Below are 17,157 nucleotides of genomic sequence, written 5' to 3'. Positions count from 1 at the left end.
GGGTCGAAAGATAGTATTGAGTCGAAGAAAATTCCAAGATTCCGCACTACATGGACATAAGGAACCTGGCAGTTCGTGATAAAGAGAGAATCTGTGCTCTTGACTTTTGAGACATTGTTCCGAGTGCCAATCTTAATTATTTCTGTCTTGTATTCGTTCATCTTGAGCTTATTCTCAACCATCCAATCGCTCACCCTTACAACGGTACCACCGATTTTCTATGCCAGATGCGACACCTCTGAGGGTACTGAGGAATCGTATAACTGTGAGTCATCGGCAAAGAAATGGTATAAGATGCCGGTTGGCCGTATGACACCGCTGAGTGGATATGTATACATAGTGAACAGTACTGATCTAGAACTGATCCTTGGGGTACTCCGTACTTCAAGAGTAAGCTTGTTGATTCTTTCCCGTTAACAACGACACTTTGGGTGCGTTCCGTCAGGTAGGATCCAAGCTACTTTAGGACGATTCCTGCTAAACCAAAAGTTGCAGAGAACCTGGCCATCATAATTTCATGGTCTAGCGTATCAAAGGCTGCGGACAAGTCCAGCATGGGAAGGATTGATATGTGGCCTATGTCGAAATTGTGAAGTAAGTCGTTTAGAACCCTGACCACTGCTGTCTCTGTGCTTCGGCACTTCCTATATGCAGATTGAAATTCTTCCCAGAGACAGTACTGTTCAAGATGAGAAAGAATTTGCGCTAACACGATGCGCTCCAGAAGCTTTGACAGGAAGGGAAGATTTGATACCGGGCGATAGTTTTTTTTAGACATTCTGAGTCAAGACATATGCCAATATAGATTACGTACACAAGCTTTTCTTAAACTGTGGACGACATCCTGACATGGCGTGACAAGGACAGAACGAAAGTCGATCTATTTATTTTCAAGGTACAATAATGTATTTTAATTTTAGTTATAAATTCATGTTTGAATATTACCCAGTAACATGACATTATTACCAATATTTAAAAAAAAAATGTTTAAGTAATCGACACCGCATTATTTTCTAAGTTGGATATTTTGAAATAAAGTCCTTGACCGTTTTCACGAGACAGTGGTCAGCAGCTATATCGATTCAAAACTTTTTAAAAGTGACATTACAAAACGTCTTGACATTCTTATGTCTGAACGGTTGAAATTTTCACAACTATTGTACATCGTTCTCGTTACGTTGACGACTTTTGTGTGGCAAAATAAAAAAGGAAGGAGACAAGACGCGTTACTTAAAACCAAGAGGATCTTACTACGAGTATGAGATCAAACCAAATACAGGCTTCAGTTGGGTGGACGTAAACAACAGAAGATGAAATTGTGTGAAAGTAAACAACAGAAGATGAAATTGTGTGAAAGTAAACAATAGAAGATGACAGTGTGTGAAAGTAAACAATAGAAGATGACAGTGTGTGAAAGTAAACAACAGAAGATGAAATTGTGTGAAAGTAAACAACAGAAGATGACAGTGTGTGAAAGTAAACAATAGAAGATGAAATTGTGTGAAAGTAAACAATAGAAGATGAAATTGTGTGAAATTAAACAACAGAAGATGAAATTGTGTTTGAAAGTAAACAACAGAAGATGACAGTGTGTGAAAGTAAACAATAGAAGATGAAATTGTGTGAAAGTAAACAACAGAAGATGACAGTGTGTGAAAGTAAACAATAGAAGATGAAATTGTGTGAAAGTAAACAACAGAAGATGACAGTGTTTGAAAGTAAACAATAGAAGATGAAATTGTGTGAAAGTAAACAATAGAAGATGAAATTGTGTGAAAGTAAACAACAGAAGATGACAGTGTTTGAAAGTAAACAATAGAAGATGAAATTGTGTGAAAGTAAACAATAGAAGATGAAATTGTGTGAAAGTAAACAATAGAAGATGACAGTGTGTGAAAGTAAACAATACAAGATGACAGTGTGTGAAAGTAAACAACAGAAGATGAAATTGTGTGAAAGTAAACAACAGAAGATGACAGTGTGTGAAAGTAAACAATAGAAGATGAAATTGTGTGAAAGTAAACAACAGAAGATGACAGTGTGTGAAAGTAAACAATAGAAGATGACAGTGTGTGAAAGTAAACAATAGAAGATGAAATTGTGTGAAAGTAAACAACAGAAGATGACAGTGTTTGAAAGTAAACAATAGAAGATGAAATTGTGTGAAAGTAAACAATAGAAGATGAAATTGTGTGAAAGTAAACAACAGAAGATGACAGTGTTTGAAAGTAAACAATAGAAGATGAAATTGTGTGAAAGTAAACAATAGAAGATGACAGTGTTTGAAAGTAAACAACAGAAGATGACAGTGTGTGAAAGTAAACAATAGAAGATGAAATTGTGTGAAAGTAAACAACAGAAGATGACAGTGTTTGAAAGTAAACATTAAAAGATGAAATTGTGTGAAAGTAAACAATAGAAGATGAAATTGTGTGAAAGTAAACAACAGAAGATGACAGTTTTTGAAAGTAAACAATAGAAGATGAAAATGTGTGAAAGTAAACAGTAGAAGATGAAATTGTGTGAAAGTAAACAACAGAAGATGAAATTGTGTGAAAGTAAACAATAGAAGATGACAGTGTGTGAAAGTAAACAATAGAAGATGACAGTGTGTGAAAGTAAACAACAGAAGATGAAATTGTGTGAAAGTAAACAACAGAAGATGACAGTGTGTGAAAGTAAACAATAGAAGATGAAATTGTGTGAAAGTAAACAATAGAAGATGAAATTGTGTGAAATTAAACAACAGAAGATGAAATTGTGTGAAAGTAAACAACAGAAGATGACAGTGTGTGAAAGTAAACAATAGAAGATGAAATTGTGTGAAAGTAAACAACAGAAGATGACAGTGTGTGAAAGTAAACAATAGAAGATGAAATTGTGTGAAAGTAAACAACAGAAGATGACAGTGTTTGAAAGTAAACAATAGAAGATGAAATTGTGTGAAAGTAAACAATAGAAGATGAAATTGTGTGAAAGTAAACAACAGAAGATGACAGTGTTTGAAAGTAAACAATAGAAGATGAAATTGTGTGAAAGTAAACAATAGAAGATGAAATTGTGTGAAAGTAAACAACAGAAGATGACAGTGTTTGAAAGTAAACAATAAAAGATGAAATTGTGTGAAAGTAAACAATAGAAGATGACAGTGTTTGAAAGTAAACAATAGTAGATGAAATTGTGTGAAAGTAAACAATAGAAGATGACAGTGTTTGAAAGTAAACAATAGAAGATGAAATTGTGTGAAAGTAAACAATAGAAGATGAAATTGTGTGAAATTAAACAACAGAAGATGACAGTGTGTGAAAGTAAACAATACAAGATGAAATTGTGTGAAAGTAAACAACAGAAGATGACAGTGCTTGAAAGTAAACAATAGAAGATGAAATTGTGTGAAAGTAAACAACAGAAGATGACAGTGTTTGAAAGTAAACAATAGAAGATGAAATTGTGTGAAAGTAAACAATAGAAGATGACAGTGTTTGAAAGTAAACAACAGAAGATGACAGTGTGTGAAAGTAAACAATAGAAGATGAAATTGTGTGAAAGTAAACAACAGAAGATGACAGTGTTTGAAAGTAAACATTAAAAGATGAAATTGTGTGAAAGTAAACAATAGAAGATGAAATTGTGTGAAAGTAAACAACAGAAGATGACAGTTTTTGAAAGTAAACAATAGAAGATGAAAATGTGTGAAAGTAAACAGTAGAAGATTGAATTGTGTGAAAGTAAACAACAGAAGATGAAATTGTGTGAAAGTAAACAACAGAAGATGAAATTGTGTGAAAGTAAACAACAGAAGATGAAATTGTGTGAAAGTAAATAATAGAAGATGAAATTGTGTGAAAGTAAATAATAGAAGATGAAATTGTTTGAAAGTAAACAAAAGAAGATGACAGTGGTTGAAAGTAAACAATAGAAGATGAAATTGTGTGAAAGTAAACAACAGAAGATGACAGTGCGTGAAAGTAAAAATAGAAGATGAAATTGTGTGAAAGTAAACAATAGAAGATGACAGTGTTTGAAAGTAAACAATAGAAGATGAAATTGTGTGAAAGTAAACAACAAAAGATGACAGTGTGTGAAAGTAAACAATAGAAGATGACAGTGTGTGAAAGTAAACAATAGAAGATGAAATTGTGTGAAAGTAAACAACAGAAGATGACAGTGTTTGAAAGTAAACAATAGAAGATGAAATTGTGTGAAAGTAAACAATAGAAGATTAAATTGTGTGAAAGTAAACAACAGAAGATGACAGTGTTTGAAAGTAAACAATAGAAGATGAAATTGTGTGAAAGTAAACAACAGAAGATGACAGTGTTTGAAAGTAAACATTAAAAGATGAAATTGTGTGAAAGTAAACAATAGAAGATGAAATTGTGTGAAAGTAAACAACAGAAGATGACAGTTTTTGAAAGTAAACAATAGAAGATGAAAATGTGTGAAAGTAAACAATAGAAGATGAAATTGTGTGAAAGTAAACAACAGAAGATGAAATTGTGTGAAAGTAAACAACAGAAGATGACAGTGTTTGAAAGTAAACAATAGAAGATGAAATTGTGTGAAAGTAAACAATAGAAGATGAAATTGTGTGAAAGTAAACAACAGAAGATGACAGTGTTTGAAAGTAAACAATAGAAGATGAAATTGTGTGAAAGTAAACAATAGAAGATGAAATTGTGTGAAAGTAAACAACAGAAGATGACAGTGTTTGAAAGTAAACAATAAAAGATGAAATTGTGTGAAAGTAAACAATAGAAGATGACAGTGTTTGAAAGTAAACAATAGTAGATGAAATTGTGTGAAAGTAAACAATAGAAGATGACAGTGTTTGAAAGTAAACAATAGAAGATGAAATTGTGTGAAAGTAAACAATAGAAGATGAAATTGTGTGAAATTAAACAACAGAAGATGACAGTGTGTGAAAGTAAACAATACAAGATGAAATTGTGTGAAAGTAAACAACAGAAGATGACAGTGCTTGAAAGTAAACAATAGAAGATGAAATTGTGTGAAAGTAAACAATAGAAGATGAAAATTGTGTGAAATTAAACAACAGAAGATGACAGTGTGTGAAAGTAAACAATAGAAGATGAAAGTGTTTGAAAGTAAACAATAGAAGATGAAATTGTGTGAAATTAAACAACAGAAGATGACAGTGTTTGAAAGTAATAAATAGAAGATGAAATTGTGTGAAAGTAAACAATAGAAGATGAAATTGTGTGAAATTAAACAACAGAAGATGACAGTGTTTGAAAGTAAACAATAGAAGATGACAGTGTTTGAAAGTAAACAATAGAAGATGAAATTGTGTGAAAGTAAACAACAGAAGATGACAGTGCGTGAAAGTAAAAATAGAAGATGAAATTGTGTGAAAGTAAACAATAGAAGATGACAGTGTTTGAAAGTAAACAATAGAAGATTAAATTGTGTGAAAGTAAACAATAGAAGATGAAATTGTGTGAAATTAAACAACAGAAGATGAAATTGTGTGAAAGTAAACAATAGAAGATGAAATTGTGTGGACGTATGTGGTGGGTTTGGCACAGAATGTAACAACCAAATGACGAGGCAAGTCAGGAAGCTTATTTCAAGTGTTTAATGTACACAAAAAACCTGCAGCCATACATGAACACAATGGACCTATGAAGAACTCAACAGGATTACACAGGGTGGTATTGGAGTAGGTGCGCACCAGCAAGTTTCAATGGAGGATGCCAGCAGGAAAAGGAATTCAAATCCCCGCTTCCCGGGCAGAGGTCAACTTGATCCTTTGCTGACCGGTGCTTGGTCAAGTTTAGCCTACCGGTATATCATGTCCTCCCCACTACACGTAAACAATAGAAGATTATGAATTTGTGTGAAAGTAAACAATAGAAGATGAAATTGTGTGAAAGTAAATAATAGAAGATGAATTTGTGTGAAAGTAAACAACAGAAGATGAAATTGTGTGAAAGTAAACAACAGAAGATGAAATTGTGTGAAAGTAAACAACAGAAGATGAAATTGTGTGAAAGTAAACAACAGAAGATGAAATTGTGTGAAAGTAAACAACAGAAGATGAAATTGTGTGAAAGTAAACAACAGAAGATGAAATTGTGTGAAAGTAAACAACAGAAGATGAAATTGTGTGAAAGTAAACAACAGAAGATGAAATTGTGTGAAAGTAAATAATAGAAGATGAAATTGTGTGAAAGTAAATAATAGAAGATGAAATTGTGTGAAAGTAAACAACAGAAGATGTAATTGTGTGAAAGTAAATAATAGAAGATGAAATTGTGTGAAAGTAAACAACAGAAGATGAAATTGTGTGAAAGTAAACAACAGAAGATGAAATTGTGTGGGCGTAAGCAATAGAAGATTATGCAAGTTGTGCGGAAGTAGATTAAGGTACCTAACCCCAAACCTCTTCCTGGACGGCGAGTGTTATTTTCGAACTTGGGACCGTAGTGACGATAGTCCAAGAAGCATACCACACGACCACGCAGTGGCTGTGGGTTGGATGATATTGTGAGGTAGTGTATTTGCAGAATAGACTCTAGTTATTACAGTCTTGTCTATGTATCTCATAAACAATGCGATTTATTTCTTTTTGCTGCTAATGATACTTCTACTTTCTTCTAAATATGTATGGGACAGCAACCGAACATTCCTGACAATATTAACTCTTTCTCTCTTAATTGACGATACCATCGTTGATTTGAACTCATTAAATTAGATTTATGTTTGATTTTATTAACGTTGCTTTGTTTTATATAGATAGAGAGAATACATTCCCCTTTAATTCTAGACCAAATAAAACACTTTCTGATAACAAACGAAAAAGTTTTTCAACCTTAATCATAACATGGTCAAAAAAATTACTAATGCAAAATGAAGAATTCCGTCGGCACGTGGAAAATAACTACGGAGAGAAAGCTATAATTATTCTTACTACTTTTCCTGTTTATCTTAGAGGCATAACGTATTTATTTGTAAACATTGCAAACATTCTTTAAAAGACATATAGATCTAGATCTAGATTATCCTATACTCTTTAGTGAGCAATTCTTGTATGTATGTATATATATTTATATATATATATATAAATTTTATTTCAAAAACGGCTCTAACGATTTTCTTTAAAATTTCAAGGTATGTGCATATTAGTGAGAAAAAAATTCTCAACTCATTGGCCACATCGGGAAAACTCGAGGTCGACCGTTATATCGGTTTGAAAATGCCTCATTATCGAAAAATTAATTTTGGCTAGAATGTTTTATGAATGAAAAATTTCCATGACGTAAACGGGAAAAACGCTGCTTACGTCACTAGGCTTACCGCAGTATACTAAATTATTTCTTTGCAAACAATAACGAGTTTTAAAGAACCATTAGACCTAATTAAACATTTGCGCACCATCTTACTGTAGATTGATTTATTATTTGAACTATGAAAGAGAAGTAATGAAATTAAATGTGCCGATGTATGATTAGTTATTGTGTTTTAAGTGCTTAATAAATTGTTTACTCTTTAATTGCGTAGAGTGGTGTAAATACCTTTTACATTGTTGTTTGTTTTGCTGGTGACCTCCAGCTGTCTCGTTCTGTGCTATCTTCTATGTCAGCTAAGGCAAGTTGGCGCCTAAACTGGTCTTTTAAGCGTTACGGTGTTACGTCGACCACTTTTTAGCTCACCAAAAAAGACTGCCTTTGGCATACGTTCGTCTGAGATTCGTCTCCCATACAGGATACTGCTCTGTCCAGCGTAACTGTCGGACTTAAAGAATTCCATCTATACAAAGGACGCGGATACACATTTGAGACCAAAATAAAATCTGCTGCCGAGGACTAGACGCAGACGCTAAAATAAAATCTTAATCGATCACCGCGGACAATGGTTATGCTTGCCCTGGATGTGGCAAAATATGTAGGTCACAGCTGCAATCCTCATTAATTTTCGGACTCGAAGACAAGCCTTATTATTATTATTATTTTGCTGGTGAATTATTACCATGTGTTCATGCTTCGGTGTCTACTGTCCTGTACCAAAACAAGGGAAATGGTCATAACACAGCTTCTCTACGCCTTACTTGCTCACACTTAACATGATATCCATCTAGCGGTCAACGAGTTTGCGTACGCTGCAGCCTCTTTTAATTTAATTATAAACCTCGGTAAAAAAGCTTGGAGTTAGGGCGTGTTGACGGAAGGCCCATGAGAGATCTGAATGGAGAGATCTGTAAAAGCAGGCCATATCCCTCCACGGGCTGTAGCACCACTGGGATGGATGGATGGATGACAAAAGCCGTTATGAACTTCTTATAGTCCGACAGTCAGGCTGGGCAGGGCAGGTATCCCGTATGGGGGACGAACATATTGTTTGGCGTAACAGAGGTGCCCCACGGAAACGTTTCTTTAGAAAACTAATGCAATGATTTAAGTCTATTAAGAAAAAAATTGCCATTTTATTTTGTCACAAAGTGCCTGTTTTACCCTATAACGTAGAGATTTGCGTCACTTGATGTTTCGTACTAAAGGCATAATGAATATATACTAATTCCATAATTAAATGTCTGAACGTAACCAACTGAGAAGTAACACTGCAAAGATTTTCTTCCAAGCCAATAATAGTAGGCCTACAATAGATGGATTGTAAAACTATAAGACGGATGTGAGCTGTGGTTGGTCTAGCTCTATACTATAGGAGGACTTAAGAGACTTTATATTTAATCGCCATGTGCAATTACATTTAGAACTAACAGAACACTAAGCAACTCTTCAGATTAGTAGTCTTTATCTAATAGTTCATTTTCGTAATTACAACAATAGCCCAATAGTTTTACGCGAAAGAAGCAATGTAAAATGTTAAGACGTGAGCTGTGGTTTTCTATAGGCCTACTGTTGGGGGGACTTTCTATTCTAATCACCATGTACAAATACGTTGAGAACTGACAGATCGAAAAAGCAACTCTTCGGATTGATAGTCTTTACCCGATCGTTCATTTTCGTAATTACAGCAATATTCCCAAAATGACTTCGGGTATATATCCTTCCTTCACAAATTATTCATCCGAGCGAGGCTCGGTCACCTGATATTTCTAGATAGTGAGAGCGATGTGTCCCGAAACATTTTTTTTTTTTGAACATTTAAAGAGCGATAAACATGCACTAAAAATAACATTTATAACAACATTCATCTCCCTTTCATTGCTATTTAAAATAGTGTGTCTTAGCTTTTATATACTTACGAAATACATCACGAAATCTCCCAACACTGTCGGCTGGAAACTTCATTCACACGTCCCTTTTTCCCCCTAGACTGGCCTAGACGCTCACTTCAAACGGTTTATGACAGATTCAGAGTGTGACATCTGCTATTCGTGAAAAGCCGCAAGCTTTCTATCAACTTTTGTATTTTATTTTCGGTATTTCCCCAAAAGGCCGCAGTCTAATAAGAAAGCGGTTTTAATTAATATAATATAAAAATATAAAAATCCTAGAAGCATTAATGAGATAAATCCAGAGTTCTTTTTTTTTTTCGAGAGAGAGGAAGAGAGAGAGAGAGAGAGAGAGAGAGAGAGAGAGAAAGTAATGGTACTTTGTAACATTTTCAAAAAAAAAAGAATATACAACTAATCCTAATAGTTTTGAAAAGATAAATTTAGATCTATTGTTGTTTCCTTACATCCAAATGGGATCAAATAAACGATTACAATTAATAAAACCAAAATGATATATCTTTTAAGCTCTGTGGCATTTTGCGTCTCGAGAGACGATCTTTTCCCTTTGCAAATTTTTGTGTGACTAAAGAGGCCAATCCTTGATACACAGCTGCGATCGCAGGTTGGGCATATGTAATCATCAGGCGCCGTTGCATTTTCACCCTTCTTTCTGCTTCTGTTGTGTATGACATCTGCAATCCGTGACCCTTCCTTTATGCTGTCTCTCTCCATGTAGATCTATCCAGTGCCACCTCTTTCCAGCTGCTAGTGTCGATTTTGAAGAGCTTCAGGTCGCGTTTGCATACATCCGTATAACGTAAAAGTGGGTGACCAGCGGCTCTCCTGCCTTCTATTAGATCGCCATACAGAATGTCTTGTGAAAGTCGACCTACTGGCATTCTACGAACGTGGCCACGCCAGCCAAGGCGTCTGCTGCTGATAACAGAGCGGATGTTCTGCCCCCCCTGCGCTTCGTATCACTTCCTCATTAGTTATCTTATCTTGCCATCTTATTTTAAAGATCCGACTTAGGCATCGGAGGTGGAGGTCATTCAGCTTTTTTCCTGCCATGAGTAGGTTGACCATGTTTCACTTCTGTTTAGCAAGGTGCTCAACACATGGGTCCGGTAGACTAGGGCTTTAATATGTTGTCCCACACTGCATCTTTTTAGCTAGAGAACAAAATACCAAGAGTAATGTAAAAATTGAACGGGACTGTGTATGAAAGACTAACGTTTTTGGCGGGGGTGGGGGGTGATTGGAGGGATAAGAAAAAATGCGACTAAAATTAACGAGCCCAAACTATGAGAGCGTGTATGTGTTGGGGGCGCATTATGAAGTGGGTCTTAATCAAGCACAAGCATATGTGGGAGATATTACCATGCGCAGGTAAACACAAAATGGTAATTCCAGAGAGCGAGAGACACAGAGAGAGAGAGAGAGAGAGAGAGAGAAGAAAAGAGAGCGGGCCATAAAATTTCATATTAACAGTTACACCAATTCACGGGCTAAAAACTATTTTAGATTGTTCGTTAAAATATGGACCATTTATTAAAATTAAAAAAGAAAAAGGAGGGGAACAAATCAATGGGTGTAGCCGGTGTGTACTGTTAGTATAGGAATAAAGTAAACATACCTAGTGTACCAGTATTAATACCTAGTGCACCAGTGATACATCAATACCTAGTGTACCAGTGTTAATACCTAGTGCACCAGTGATACATCAATACCTAATGTACCAGTATTAATACCTAGTGCACCAGTGATACATCAATACCTAGTGTACCAGTATTAATACCTAGTGCACCAGTGATACATCAATACCTAGTGTACCAGTATTAATACCTAGTGCACCAGTGATATATCAATACCTAGTGTACCAGTATTAATACCTAGTGCACCAGTGATACATCAATACCTAGTGTACCAGTATTAATACCTAGTGCACCAGTGATACATCAATACCTAGTGTACCAGTATTAATACCTAGTGCACCAGTGCTACATCAATACCTAGTGTACCAGTATTAATACCAAGCGCACCAGTAATACATCAATACCTAGTGTACCAGTATTAATACCTAGTGCACCAGTGATACATCAATACCTAGTGTACCAGTATTAATACCTAGCGCACAAGTGATACATCAATACCTAGTGTACCAGTATTAAAACCTAGTGCACCAGTGATACATCAATACCTAGTGTACCAGTATTAAAACCTAGTGCACCAGTGATACATCAATACCTAGTGCGCCAATTGATCATTAAAACTGATCGCTACACAATACATTGAAGAACACGGCCCCATTGTTGAAGTGGTTCACCTAAACATAAATATCTTGTTAAGATCTAAGTGTAAAGCCTATATTCTAATATAGCTAAGATGTCGGGGAAAGTAAATGCGGTCTATCGTTGTGCTCGTCATAAGACACCATCGTTAACCATCCTAACCGTCAGCCTCAGGGGCGGACAGTGGGTCAAAATTGCTCTTAGGTGCTGTCGAAAATCTTAAATTGTAAAACGAACAAAAAATCTACAATGCATTCGTAATCTAAAAAGTTATTTTAACTATTATTTTGGTAGAACTTAAAGAGTAAAGCCTACCAGTAGATGGCGCTGTCTGTTCTCATGTTATGCGCTCTGAAGATCGTCTCGATAGTTCAAACTCTACCCACTCACCTCCCTCTCCACCTTTCCGGCAGTCCTGTGGGATGTTGAGGTTATTCTGAACTAACAACCAAATCATGTCAAAATGAAACAATTTGAACCAGAAGTCACGTGAAACTTTCTCGCAACATAGAAATGTCTTTAGCATGAAATCTTGCTTTCAGCCTTTTCTTTACACGCAGAAACGGGGAGAAAACTTATTTCACAAGTCACTTGCCTATATTATAGAAAACTTATTTCACAAGTCACTTGCCTATATTATAGAAAACTTATTTCACAAGTCACTTGCCAATATTATAGAAAACTTATTTCACAAGTCACTTGCCTATATTATAGAAAACTTATTTCACAAGTCACTTGCCTATATTATAGAAAACTTATTTCACAAGTCACTTGCCTATATTATAGAAAACTTATTTCACAAGTCACTTGCCTATATTATAGAAAACTTATTTCACAAGTCACTTGCCTATATTATAGAAAACTTATTTCACAAGTCACTTGCCAATATTATAGAAAACTTATTTCACAAGTCACTTGCCTATATTATAGAAAACTTATTTCACAAGTCACTTGCCTATATTATAGAAAACTTATTTCACAAGTCACTTGCCTATATTATAGAAAACTTATTTCACAAGTCACTTGCCTATATTATAGAAAACTTATTTCACAAGTCACTTGCCTATATTATAGAAAACTTATTTCACAAGTCACTTGCCTATATTACAGCGTTAGCACTAGTTGATGATGTCAAAATAAGTGTACATTCAATTCATGAATAACCACTGGGACAGTTATTACAAGACAGCACTCTATGCTATCATCTTCCTAAAACCATCTCCATAATAGACATCGTTCTTTTAGTCCAAGTGTCTTATTTCATCAACAAGTTACCTCAAATTTTGTTTAATGCTTCTCTGGTACGTCAATGCCAAATAACAACATTGTTCTAAAGACACAAACTAATCACATTTAGAGACATTAAATTAATTATTAAAAGACATGTGAAGTTGAAGGCGCTAATGTATATCTATGAATTAGAGCATTCAAGCCTATATCTTTGTGGAAATGAGTTTGTATATTTATGCCGTCTGGCATGATCTCCAGGAGTAAATGGAGTTGTAAATGATTCTTCGAGAAAGTTATTATGAGATTCAGCGAATTTCCTGAAGTGTTTGTGCCAATTATGGAGAACATTAACATTTTTACTGAATCTTTTGGCAGAGGATTCCAGCTTTTTGTTTGTTGTTGTTGCTTTTTTATCTCTTTTATAATCAAACTACTGTGCCACTGCTGGGAATAGTGTCTTCGTACCACGGTTACTTGTATCAATAGCTTCACCAAGAGAGCTTATGTCACTTAACTCATGGAGTACTTTTGTAACAGCATGAGAACCTATGATATTGTTTATAATTCATTATGTTTTTGTTGTGGCATAGTGCAGCTTATGAATCTTCAAACATTTTCCGTATTAGACTTGCAGTACGTATCAACGTATAAGACTTGCTGTACGTATCAACGTATAAGACTTGCATAAGACTTGTTTAAGACTTGCAGTACGTATCAACGTATAAGACTTGCATTATTATCAACGTATTAGACTTGCACTACGTATCAAAGAATAAGACTTGCACTACGTATCAAAGAATAAGACTTGCACTACGTATCAAAGAATAAGACTTGCGCTACGTATCAAAGAATAAGACTTGCACTACGTATCAAAGAATAAGACTTGCACTACGTATCAAAGAATAAGACTTGCGCTACGTATCAACAACTAAGACTGATGAAGAGTGACCATGTGATAAGCTAATGTTGAAGCACAAGCCTTCATAGATCTCAAAGAGTGTTTCAGATGAAACAAAGTTTTGACTTTTGCAGAAGAAGCGCGTGTTCTTCTGCTGGCAACAGGATGTTCTAAATCAGTTGCTGTCCTTGTTGACAATCAACTTTCACGAGTCACTAACAACATGCTGAGCATTGTCTGCACGCCCATCACGATCTGATAATTGACATTTTCTTTTTAATTTAATACTGCCACTAACGTATCTTCAATACAAATTCTTATTATTATACGCTCACATGGCAATAGCCAGCAAGTAACTTTGACTGGTTGATTGGTTGATGCTATGAGGTATAGGCCACTATCAAGTGCATTTTATCATGCCACATTGTGTTTCCCAAACTTTTTTTTAACGGAACACTTCGCACATTCTGAGAATGTATCGGAACTATTCGGAACACTGATTATTTTTAGGTTGGATTATTTCCTATTGTTTAAATATAAAAAGAAAAGTAATTAAAAGTAATTAAATGACATTCTAAATCTAGCATTATTATTTAATTTTAAGTATAAAACTAAATTAAAATTCATTGTCATCGTAGAACGACTATGGTTAATCTCCGAACACTTTTTTATATGGCTGTGGAGCCCTATTTTGGAGAGACACTCCCTGTCGTGCGCATCTTGCTTGGTATTTTCTTTTGTGCATCATAAAGTTTTTTTAGTTTTAGTTTCTAATGATGCGCTATATTGGTGTCATTGCTCTCTTGTTTTGCCTTGTGATGGAGTTCTCTTGTTTTGCCTTGAGATTGAGTTTTCTTGTATTGCCTTGAGATGGTGTTCTCTTGTTTTGCCTTGAGATTGAGTTCTCTTGTATTGCCTTGAGATGGAGTTCTCTTGTATTGCCTTGAGATGGTGTTCTCTTGTATTGCCTTGAGATGGAGTTCTCTTGTATTGCCTTGAGATGGTGTTCTCTTGTATTGCCTTGAGATGGTGTTCTCTTGTTTTGTCTTGAGATGGAGTTCTCTTGTATTGCCTTGAGGTGGTGTTCTCTTGTATTGCCTTGAGATGGAGTTCTCTTGTTTTGCCTTGAGATGGAGTTCTCTTGTTTTGGCTTGAGATGGAGTTCTCTTGTTTTGCCTTGAGGTGGAGTTCTCTTGTTTTGCCTTGAGATGGAGTTCTCTTGTTTTACCTTGAGATGGTGTTCTCTTGTTTTGTCTTGAGATGGAGTTCTCTTGTATTGCCTTGAGATGGTGTTCTCTTGTATTGCCTTGAGATGGAGTTCTCTTGTATTGCCTTGAGATGGTGTTCTCTTGTATTGCCTTGAGATGGTGTTCTCTTGTTTTGCCTTGAGATGGAGTTCTCTTGTATTTCCTTGAGATGGAGTTCTCTTGTTTTGCCTTGAGATGGAGTTCTCTTGTTTTGCCTTGAGATGGAGTTCTCTTGTTTTGTCTTGAGATGGAGTTCTCTTGTTTTGCCTTGAGATGGAGTTCTCTTGTTTTGCCTTGAGATGGAGTTCTCTGTTGTGGTTTTCTTGCCCCAGTATTGGGGACGCAGGCTTGGGACTCTGCAGGAGTCGAGTCTGATTTGTAGGCTGTGTTATGATAGTTGACTATCGTCCATGGCGTTGGATGTAAGCCCTGATTGACTGTGGCAATGAGATTAAGGTGTGCTATAGTTCATTTGCATAATATGTATAACTTGTAGTTGCCGTTGTACACACTATTAATATTTATTCATCATTCATGTCATAATATTCATACATTCATTAAACTGTTGAACGTTTTCTCTTGTTGTTAGCTCATGTAAGTTAACGTATCATTATCATTAATATTGTTCATGTTGAACAATTGGTTGTTCCGTTGAACGACATGTATTCGATGTTCAGCTAGCCATAGTTCTAAATACTCTTATTCTTTGTTTGATTTGAACTGATCACGAGGGGAGCCCGGGCATGTAAATCATACCCAAGATTAGCCTGAAAGACCCTCGTGACACTCCCGTCCACATATATTGCAGGTCAAGGTGGCGTTCGCTTTTGGTGGTAGAGGAGCTTGCCTTTTTCCGTGTGGCACGCTTTTCTTCAAGAGCTGAGGCCCATGTTTTCTCGCTGTCCATAGCTTTCTTGGTCACCCTCTCTCTCCAACTAGTGCGGTCTAAGGCTATGTCATCCCAATGGTCAGTATCAATGTTCACTGCTTTTAAATCCCGCTTTATCACATCCACGTAACGGAGGTGTGGGCGACCAGTTTTTCTTGTGCCAGACGCAAGTTGCCCTTACAGAATGATTTTCGGGATACGATTTTCCTCCATCCGGCGAACATGTCCGAGCCAGCGCATTAGGCTTGATCACATTAACGATACTATGTCTTTGAATAGCAGAACTGCTTAGCTTTCAGGCACGACATTGACAAGCCAATAGCAGGTGTTAAGCCTGTTACTGTACCTTGTAAGAAACGGAAACAAAATAATGATAGTATGTTTTCAAAGATTGTGGTACTCTTCAGACATACTCGACACCAGAAATCATTTAATGGTTTTATTTTTGTATATTTGTTTTAAATTAAAGTCAAATCAAGAGCAGTTCAAAGTTTATCGTGATGTCATAGAATTTTTCCATTTTCGAGAAGAGCTAATGAAATCAATTCTTCTGTTCTGCCTTTACTGTGGAATTATTTCTCCTATAGGCCTACTAGTCAATTACTCCAATGGTTCATGGAACACCTAGTCAGGTCTTATTGTATTACAGTTTGGGAAACAATGCTATAGAGGATCTATACTAATCAACCCATTAAACAGTTGTCTAGTGGGGGAAGCTTTACATGTTTTGATCTTTGTTTAGGCCTACATAAAAATAGGAAGGACTAAATTCAATAAATAGAAAAAATGCTTTTGCAGTAGACAACCGTGAAAACCCGGATATTGTCACAATTTAGGCAAATGCGGACGGAGGACATGACCCAAAAAAAAAAAGGACATGGCATCCTTTAGCCGGACGTCTGGTAGCATTACTTATATTCCCTTTGTTTTTTTTAATTTAAAGTATTTTTTTTTATTTTGCTTGTTAAACACTTCCATACAGTCTAATTCTTCCTGATGATCATTTCCATTACAACGAATTATTTTTCAATGAACTTATTATTCAAGTAAATTTCTAATTATTTTACTGATAAATATAAATCTAACTATTCATTAAAGACGTTTTAATTTTCTCTATAGAACATGAAGGAAAACAGGGAGTAGTCGAAAAGCCTCTTCGTTCATATGTCAACTTTCTGATAAATGTCAATGTTTAAATTCCTTAATCTTTTATTTCAACCCCCCCCCCTTGATTGTTGTTTGAAGAATATCATTCAACTGAATGATTGAATGATACTCATCCACTAAAAACAATAAATAACTTTCCTCCGTAACTCAAAAATGATAGTCCTCCATTTTGAACCTAAACGTTCGTGTAGTAATGCGACCTAAAATATAACTCACTGCCCTATACAAACAAG

Source organism: Biomphalaria glabrata, chromosome 10, assembly GCF_947242115.1.
Source record: "Biomphalaria glabrata chromosome 10, xgBioGlab47.1, whole genome shotgun sequence".
NCBI classification, from domain to species: domain Eukaryota; kingdom Metazoa; phylum Mollusca; class Gastropoda; family Planorbidae; genus Biomphalaria; species Biomphalaria glabrata.
The sequence above is the reverse complement of the archived record's forward strand: the minus strand, read 5'-3'. Positions refer to the sequence as shown.